We start from the raw sequence: 8,418 nt of genomic DNA, 5'->3' as shown, positions 1-8,418 counted from the left end.
GCACTAAAATAAACACTTAAATGTGTGTTTTGGATGTTTTCTTTCACTAGTCTGAAAGAAGACAAGTTATAAAAGCAAAACACTTATTTCACCAATAACAATAAACTGTTTTTTGCTGTTGTTTGTTTCAGTTTTAACCAGCTGTCACTCATGAGATCCCCCAATAGCAAACCACAACCATCCAATCAATTCCCCACGGACAAAATCAAGCCCCGCCCACATGTGTTCTTGTTCCAGAAAGAATTGAAGATGAGTGTCAGATGAAAATGACAGGAGAAAGTGTGTTTTGCTGTTATTCAGAGAGACTGGGGTTGATGATAATGTGAGTTCTGGTACCGTCCATGTGATGGTGAGCTCGCGACTGGCTCCGCCTCCTCCACCGATGTCTGACGGAGCCACGACCGGCCCTACAGAGAGAGAGAGAGAGAGAGAGAGAGAGAGAGAGAGAGAGAGAGAGAGAGAGAGAGAGAGAGAGAGTCAAACACTACATACATGACCATGTTCACGGCTGCACTGTAATGCAGTTACTATGGTCAGAATGCTTTTAATACTCAGTGTTAATATTTACGTCTTGTTTCCTACTTATTTTCTATATATATATATGTTTTTTTTTCTCTTCTTTATGTATTGATGTCGTTTGTGATTGTAAAGCACTTTGGGCAAGCTGTGCTGTATTAAACTGTGCTATATCAGAATCAGAGGCGGACAGAGTACACAGCTTCATTACTTGAGTAAAAGTACAGATACCCCTTGCTAAATTTTACTCAAGTACAAGTAAAAGTACTACAGTCAGATGTCTACTTAAGTAAAAGTACTAAAGTACTTGTTTTTAAAAGTACTTGAGTATCAAGAGTACAAGAGTACATTTTCTAAATATTGCATTACTACTGCCACAGTGCTTACACTGGTAAACACAGCAAACACTTGAAGCGAAAACTATCATTAACTTGTTCAGAAAATTGAAATAGTCTGGCGAGGTGGGGCCATGCGACATTTTTTTTCCCAGGATGGTAGGGTATACTTTCTATGCTTGGTTATGCAGTCCCTAACAATTTACTTGCCATTGTTATGTGCCATTGCACACACACACATACATGTCTATATTACTAACAGAGCACTATCGCTCTACACTGGCCAAAAGGGGACTCTCTGACCGATGTCTACCTATCCAACAGGGGACTCCCATCAAGGTTATTGTAGTCTGGCATTTTTAAATTAGTTTTTACTTTAATATCATTTTCAAATTTCCAATAAATTTCAGTTAGTTTAATGTTTGCAGTTTACAGCTAACTCTTGTGAAAACCTCTTAATAATAAAAATAAAATAATAGTTTGAGGATGAACAAAGAACCAAACATATGCAACTAAAAAGTACAGAATATTCATTCATACTCATTCATATTAAAAATTAAATCTTGTTAAACATGGTGTATAAGAGGGGGAAAAAGGGGAAAAAAATATGCGTATGATTATTATGATTATTCTTTAAGGTTGTTTCTATGATTAATCCTTTCCAACAGTATTCTTGTATTGATACATTTATGCCTTTTTTCTATTGCAGCGTTTCATAGTTATACTCATATTCAAATGTTCTATTCAGACCAGACATTTAGTATAGGCCTACTTCTACTCTGACAAATGTAGCCTACATCTATTTCTGGGCTAGACATGCAATTTGTTTTTTCCGTTTTCTGCTCAGTGTGGTATCTAATCTAATATGTATGGTTTAGTTTCACAAATCACATTGAACCCATTCTAAATGCGCATGTGAACGCCATCAGCGTTTCTCACAGGTTCGCGTTTAAAGTCTGTGTAGAGAGAATGGTGTCGTCTTAGCGGCCCCTAATTTAATAACAAATGATCGTTGCGACGGAACCAAATCAATTAAAACTAACTTTAGATGGAAATAACTTAACTCTGCTGTAAAGCCGAAACAATCTCTGTTACCTTAAATTATACGCTTATCTCTGTGAAGCTGCTTTGAGACAATCTACATTGTTAAAAGCGCTATATAAATGAAGATGACTTGACTTGACTTGACATGAGATGGTTATCTTACCTGGAATTAATGTACAGCTGTATTTGCATAAAGTCTAGTCATGATAGAAATCATTAATTGGCTATTTCTGCTTCTTAGGGCTGGTTCACACAGAAAGCGGTTTTGGTTGGAAAAACGGAAAAAAGACGCGGGCAGTGGAATGGGAAAAAAGTGCAAGGTCTCGAGACATTTGTCGTTAGTTTTGTTTAGTTTTAGTTTTTCATTTTTGTTGAAATTTCTATTTTATTTCAGTTTATGCAAATGTTTTTTGACCAATAGTTTTAGTCTTAGTTTCATTTTTCGTTTATGAAAAAAACTTTGACTCCCATAGCCTGCAATGGAACTGTGTGTGTGTGTGTATTTAAGTTCAGTAATTTCACTAAATGGCAATGAATATTACCTATTAATTGTCATTTAAGTGAAATTACTGAACTTAAATATACAAGCTTGATAAAAATTACCATTCTAGAAGACATTTTCAGATGGCACTTAGAGGCTTTGGCATCTGAACTCTTCATATTGTAACTATATATATAGTTACAAAATGAAGACAGACTTCACTGCCAGTTCACTTCACTGTTCACACACACACACACACACACACACACACACACACACACACACACACACACACACACACACACACAGTTCCATTGCAGGCTATGGGAGTCCCCTGTTCGATAGGTAGAGATCGGTCAGAGTTGCAGGTCCCCACTTGGCATGTTTTTTTTTTTTTATATATAAAAAAATGCATTTTTAAAGTTATATTAAGAAAAAAGACCTTAAAAGAAAATTTTGTATGTCATTTTTGTTTCTTTAAAATGACCAGAAACACTAGTCCCCTATTGGCCAGTGTAGAGCGATAGTCCCCTGTTAAGCCTGTTTTATGCTTCTGCGTCGAATTGCCGCCGTAGCTACGTCGTAGGCTGTGTGTAGCGCGCGTACCCTACGGCGTACCCTGACGTGCACCTCTCCAAAAATGTAACAACGCGTCAATTCTACGCGGACACAAGCGCTGTGATTGGTCTGCCAGAACCCCTCCCTCGGGGTTTCACACGCTCCCTAGGTACGCGTCAACGCGGACAACGACACAGAAGTATAAATTAAAACCAACACGTTGCCTACGGCGTATAGGCTCCGGCGTAGGTCCGACGCAGAAGTATAATGAGGCCTTTAGTAATATAGACGTGTGTGTGTGTTCCTTTGGAGGGTGTGGTTATCAGGTAGGGGAGGTTCAGTGAGCTTCAGTGCCCAGGGGCCCCTGGGGGGACTAATCCAGCCTTGCCTACCATCCTGGGAAAAAAAATACTCCCGGGATGGACCTGCTGCGTCTTCATCCATTGTTTCGTCTCTTATCTAAATCTGACCATTTGAGAGGGAAACAACAAATTGAGGGTTTCCGAGATGTTCCGAGAGATCTTTGTTCCTTTTTTTTTTGAAGAAGAAGTAACGGGTACTCATAGTTATGGATAGAAATGTAGTGGAGTAAAGAGTACAATATTTGCCTCTCAAATGTACTTGAGTAAAGTCATGAGTACTCCCCAAAAATGATACTTGAGTAAAGTACAGATCCCTCAAAATTGTACTTAAGTACTGTACTCAAGTAAATGTACTCCGTTACTGTCCGGCTCTGCTATTAATAATAAAAGATAAGCTAATGTGCATTGTAAATGTCAGTATTTTGTCTTTTTTAATCATTCTTTTTATAAAAATGATTTAAAGGCTGAAAAATGCGAGGTTTATCTTTTTATAAAAAACTTTTTTGTCAAAACTTTATTTGAACTTGTACATGTTAGTAGATAACATGTTGCAAGACACTCCTTTCAAATTTGGCCATCATTTTTAATGTTACTATTTTAATGTTTATGTAAACAAAAAGTGCATATTGATGGTAAGTTTATTTGTCATTTGCTGGTTTTCAACATAAAACTTGGTGAATTGATTTTATTGTGTAGTATTAGTACTTTTTGAACAGGATTATGTGATAACCGTGCTCATTTTGGTCACTATAATCATGAAATTAAATTTTCATACCATTTCATCTCTAGTTATGATGCACAATAAAATCAACAATAATTATGTATTTTTACAGTATAATAATTTTTTTTTATGTCAATTAAGGGTGACATATATAGGCCTACAATAACTCGTTTAGGTCTAAAACAGTTAGCATAGTTGTTAATATGAGAGTTATGAGACATTATTTAAGAGATTTAATTATTGCATATAGCTCTCGGCCACTTTCATTTTTAAAAAGTAGCTAAAAAAGGTTGGAGACCCCTAAACCATCCAAGTTAGATTGACCACGAGCTACGAGGTTGTAAAACGAAAGTTTTTGCTCTGGAGAAATACTACACTACTGTGGGTGGTGTGGCGCAATGGATAAGACACATGCCTTTGGTGTGAGAGACCCGGGTTCGAATCCACTGTGAGACACCAATGTGTCCCTGAGCAAGACACTTAACCCCTAGTTGCTCCAGAGGCGTGCGACCTCTGACATATATAGCAATTGTAAGTCGCTTTGGATAAAAGCGTCAGCTAAATGAATAAATGTAAATGTAAATGTACCCATAATTCTAAGCAAAACACTGACGTCTCTGATTGGTCGAACTTGAGTCGCGCCTCGTTTACCATGGCGACGTTTACCGCCCCGCGAATGGTGATCTGAAGTAAATAAATACCGGTAGTTTATGTGTTTATACTTTGCCTTTTTTCCGTAAGGTTAAAACGTTGTTTTTTTTGAGCAGGGAAATAATTTGAATAGGAAATGAAACGTACATATGCCAGTGGTGCCTGTTCATGAAGCTGAAAGTGCGCGTAATAAAATAATATGATGCAAACCAACAAGAATCCTTGCTTTTTCTGCTCATGTTTACATTTTATGTGGGCAGGGCCCCATATTAGTTATTGAAACGTCCCTAGCTTCCCTACTAAATTCTACGCCCCTGCTTAAGGCCGCCCCTGATCCTGGCAGTTAGGATATTGCACAAGATTTGTCAACACAGAAAACATTTCATCATTGGATAGGTTTTGTTTAGTTTATTGAAAGTGTTTTGTATGTCAGCTGAATGGGCGGAACGCTTTTCAGAGAAGAAGGAAAGGTAAAAAGTTTTGTTTTGCACAATTCACACCCAATCTTTTACCATTGTGTCAATTCTCAATTGATTTAGATTAATAAACGCGAGGGAGTGAGAGAGAGCAAGACAGTTTGAAGACGCGCGCGTGACGGGCCTCTCTCCGCGTTGACAGATTCAATCGCGGAAATTATAGGGCCCTATGTGTGTGTTAGTGCTGGTTAACGGTTTAGAGTGTGTGTGTGTGTGTGTGTGTGTGTGTGTGTGTGTGTGTGTGTGTGTTAGTACTGGTTAACGGTTTAGAGTGTGTGTGTGTGTGTGTGTGTGTGTGTGTTAGTGCTGGTTAACGTTTTAGAGTGTGTGTGTGTGTGTGTGTGTGTGTGTGTGTGTGTTAGTGCTGGTTAACGGTTTAGAGTGTGTGTGTGTGTGTGTGTGTGTGTGTGTTAGTGCTGGTTAACGGTTTAGAGTGTGTGTGTGTGTTAGTGCTGGTTAACGGTTTAGAGTGTGTGTGTGTGTGTGTGTTAGTGCTGGTTAATGGTTTGGTGTGTGTGTGTGTGTGTGTGTGTGTGTGTGTGTGTGTGTTAGTGCTGGCTAACGGTTTGGAGTGTGTGTGTCAGTGCTTGTTAACGGTTTAGTGTGTGTGTGTGTGTGTGTGTGTGTTAGCGTTGGTTAACAGTTTGGTGTGTGTGTATTAGTGCTGGTTAATGGTTTGGAGTGTGTGTGTCAGTGCTGGTTAATGGTTTAGTGTGTGTGTGTGTGTGTGTGTGTGTGTGTGTGTTTGTGCTGGTTAACGGTTTAGAGTGAGTGTGAGTGTGTGTGTGTGTGTGTCAGTGCTGGTTAATGGTTTGGAGTGTGTGTGTGTGTGTGTGTGTGTTAGTGCTGGTTAACGGTTTCGAGTGTGTGTGTGTGTGTCAGTGCTGGTTAATGGTTTGGAGTGTGTGTGTTTGTGCTGGTTAACGGTTTAGAGAGTGTGTGTGTGTGTGTTAGTGCTGGTTAACGGTTTAGAGTGTGTGTGTGTGTGTGCGTGTGTGTGTGTGTTAGTGCTGGGTAACAGTCAGGAATGTCAGATGTCGTTGATCGTCTGGTGTGTGTTTGATCAATCAGGTCTGTGTGTTAATCTGGTTCACATGAAGGATCCTGAATTCTGGCCAATGGCAACGCGGCTTGAGTGTGTGTGTGTGAGTGTATGATATTAGACTGGCGTCTTCATCTGAATGTGTGTTAGACCGGTTTACCCAGCAGCCCCGGCTGATGATGTCAGATGATCTTCATGAACGCTCAAGTCGTGATCAGAAGACGAGTTCAGTTTATTTCAGTGTTTCATGTGTGTGTGAGGGTGTGTGTGAGGCCGTGTGTGAGATATCATGGTGTGATATCATGCATATCACACATCATCCGGGTGTGTAACATGCATAAGGCGTGTGTTTCATGCATGTGTGAGGCGTGAGTGAGGCGTGTTTCATGCATGTGTGAGGCGTGAGTGAGGCGTGTTTCATACGTGTGTGAGGCGTGTTTCATGCGTGTGTAAGGCGTGTTTCATGCGTGTGTAAGGTGTGTTTCATACGTGTGTGAGGCGTGTGTTTCATGCGTGTGTAAGGTGTGTTTCATGCGTGTGTAAGGCGTGTGTTTCATGTGTGTGTGAGTCGTGTTTCATGCGTAAGGTGTGTGTTTCATGCGTGTGTAAGGCGTGTTTCATGCGTGTGTAAGGTGTGTTTCATACGTGTGTGAGGCGTGTGTTTCATGCGTGTGTAAGGCGTGTTTCATGCGTAAGGCGTGTGTTTCATGCGTGTGTGAGAGACGTGTGTTTCATGCATGTGTGAGGCGTGTTTCATGCGTGTGTGAGAGGCGTGTGTTTCATGCGTGTGTGAGAGGCGTGTGTTTCATGCGTGTGTGAGAGGCATGTGTTTCATGCGTGTGTGAGGCGAGTGTTTCATGCGTGTGTGAGGCGTGTGTTTCATGCGTGTGTGAGGCGTGTTTCATGCGTGTGTGAGAGGCGCGTGTTTCATGCGTGTGTGAGAGGCGTGTGTTTCATGCGTGTGTGAGAGGCATGTGTTTCATGCGTGTGTGAGGCGAGTGTTTCATGCGTGTGTGAGGCGTGTGTTTCATGCGTGTGTGAGGCGTGTGTGAGGCGAGTGTTTCATGCGTGTGTGAGGCGAGTGTTTCATGCGTGTGTGAGGCGTGTTTCATGCGTGTGTGAGAGGCGCGTGTTTCATGCGTGTGTGAGAGGCGTGTGTTTCATGCGTGTGTGAGAGGCATGTGTTTCATGCGTGTGTGAGGCGAGTGTTTCATGCGTGTGTGAGGCGAGTGTTTCATGCGTGTGTGAGGCGTGTGTTTCATGCGTGTGTGAGAGGCGTGTGTTTCATGCGTGTGTGAGAGGCATGTGTTTCATGCGTGTGTGAGGCGTGTGTTTCATGCGTGTGTGAGAGGCGTGTGTTTCATGCGTGTGTGAGAGGCATGTGTTTCATGCGTGTGTGAGGCGAGTGTTTCATGCGTGTGTGAGGCGAGTGTATGATGTTTTATTAACAAAGTTCGGGAGGAACACGTTCTAATGATCAAACAATCAAGTCATTCCAACCAGCTGTCAGCAATCAGTAATCAACAGGTCCACTCAATCAGCATGATTAAAGGCCTATAAATACTCACAGTCGACTCACCCATTATCCTTGACAGTTTTCAGCATCCCACCCCATCTCCTCACACTTACCTGGTTATCTTCCTAACCAAGAGATACGGGGGGAGTACTCTGGGTTCGGGCCCAATTTCCGAGCTCGGAGCCCTCCCCCCGGACAGCACGCCAAATACGCATAACTATTTATTCTCTGATCATTCGTAAGTGTGATCTCGTGAATTCATGCGTGTGTGAGGCGTGTGTTTCATGCGTGTGTGAGGCGAGTGTTTCATGCGTGTGTGAGAGGCGCGTGTTTCATGCGTGTGTGAGGCGTGTTTCATGCGTGTGTGAGAGGCATGTGTTTCATGCGTGTGAGGCGAGTGTTTCATGCGTGTGTGAGGCGTGTGTTTCATGCGTGTGTGAGGTGTGTTTCATGCGCGTGTGAGAGGCGAGTGTTTCATGTGTGTGTGAGGCGAGTGTTTCATGCGTGTGTGAGGCGCGTGTTTCATGCGTGTGAGGCGAGTGTTTCATGCGTGTGTGAGGCGTGTGTTTCATGTGTGTGTGTGAGGCGTGAGTGAGGCGAGTGTTTCATGCGTGTGTGAGGCGAGTGTTTCATGCGTGTGTGAGGCGTGTGTTTCATGCGTGTGTGAAGTGTATTTCATGCGTGTGTGAGACGTGGTGAGGCGAGTGTTTCATGCG

The 8,418-nt window shown here is 42.0% G+C and overlaps 1 protein-coding gene across 2 annotated transcripts in view; it reads left to right on the top strand.

The window, feature by feature from the left end:
• cntn1a (contactin 1a) overlaps positions 1-8,418 on the top strand; it is a 62,232-nt gene that overhangs the window by 1,691 nt on the left and 52,123 nt on the right. The window contains exon 1 of one of the 2 annotated variants that reach the window (XM_084396398.1): positions 4,999-5,138. The exons of the other annotated variant lie outside the window; for it this stretch is intronic. The gene's annotated coding sequence lies outside the window, so the exon portion shown is untranslated. Of the gene's footprint in view, positions 1-4,998; positions 5,139-8,418 lie in introns of those variants that run through there. 2 annotated transcript variants of the gene reach the window in all.

The sequence above is a fragment of the Rutilus rutilus genome (genome assembly GCF_951802725.1).
Source record: "Rutilus rutilus genome assembly, chromosome: 23".
Taxonomy (NCBI): domain Eukaryota; kingdom Metazoa; phylum Chordata; class Actinopteri; order Cypriniformes; family Leuciscidae; genus Rutilus; species Rutilus rutilus.
This window is presented reverse-complemented; position numbering and strand designations above follow the sequence as displayed.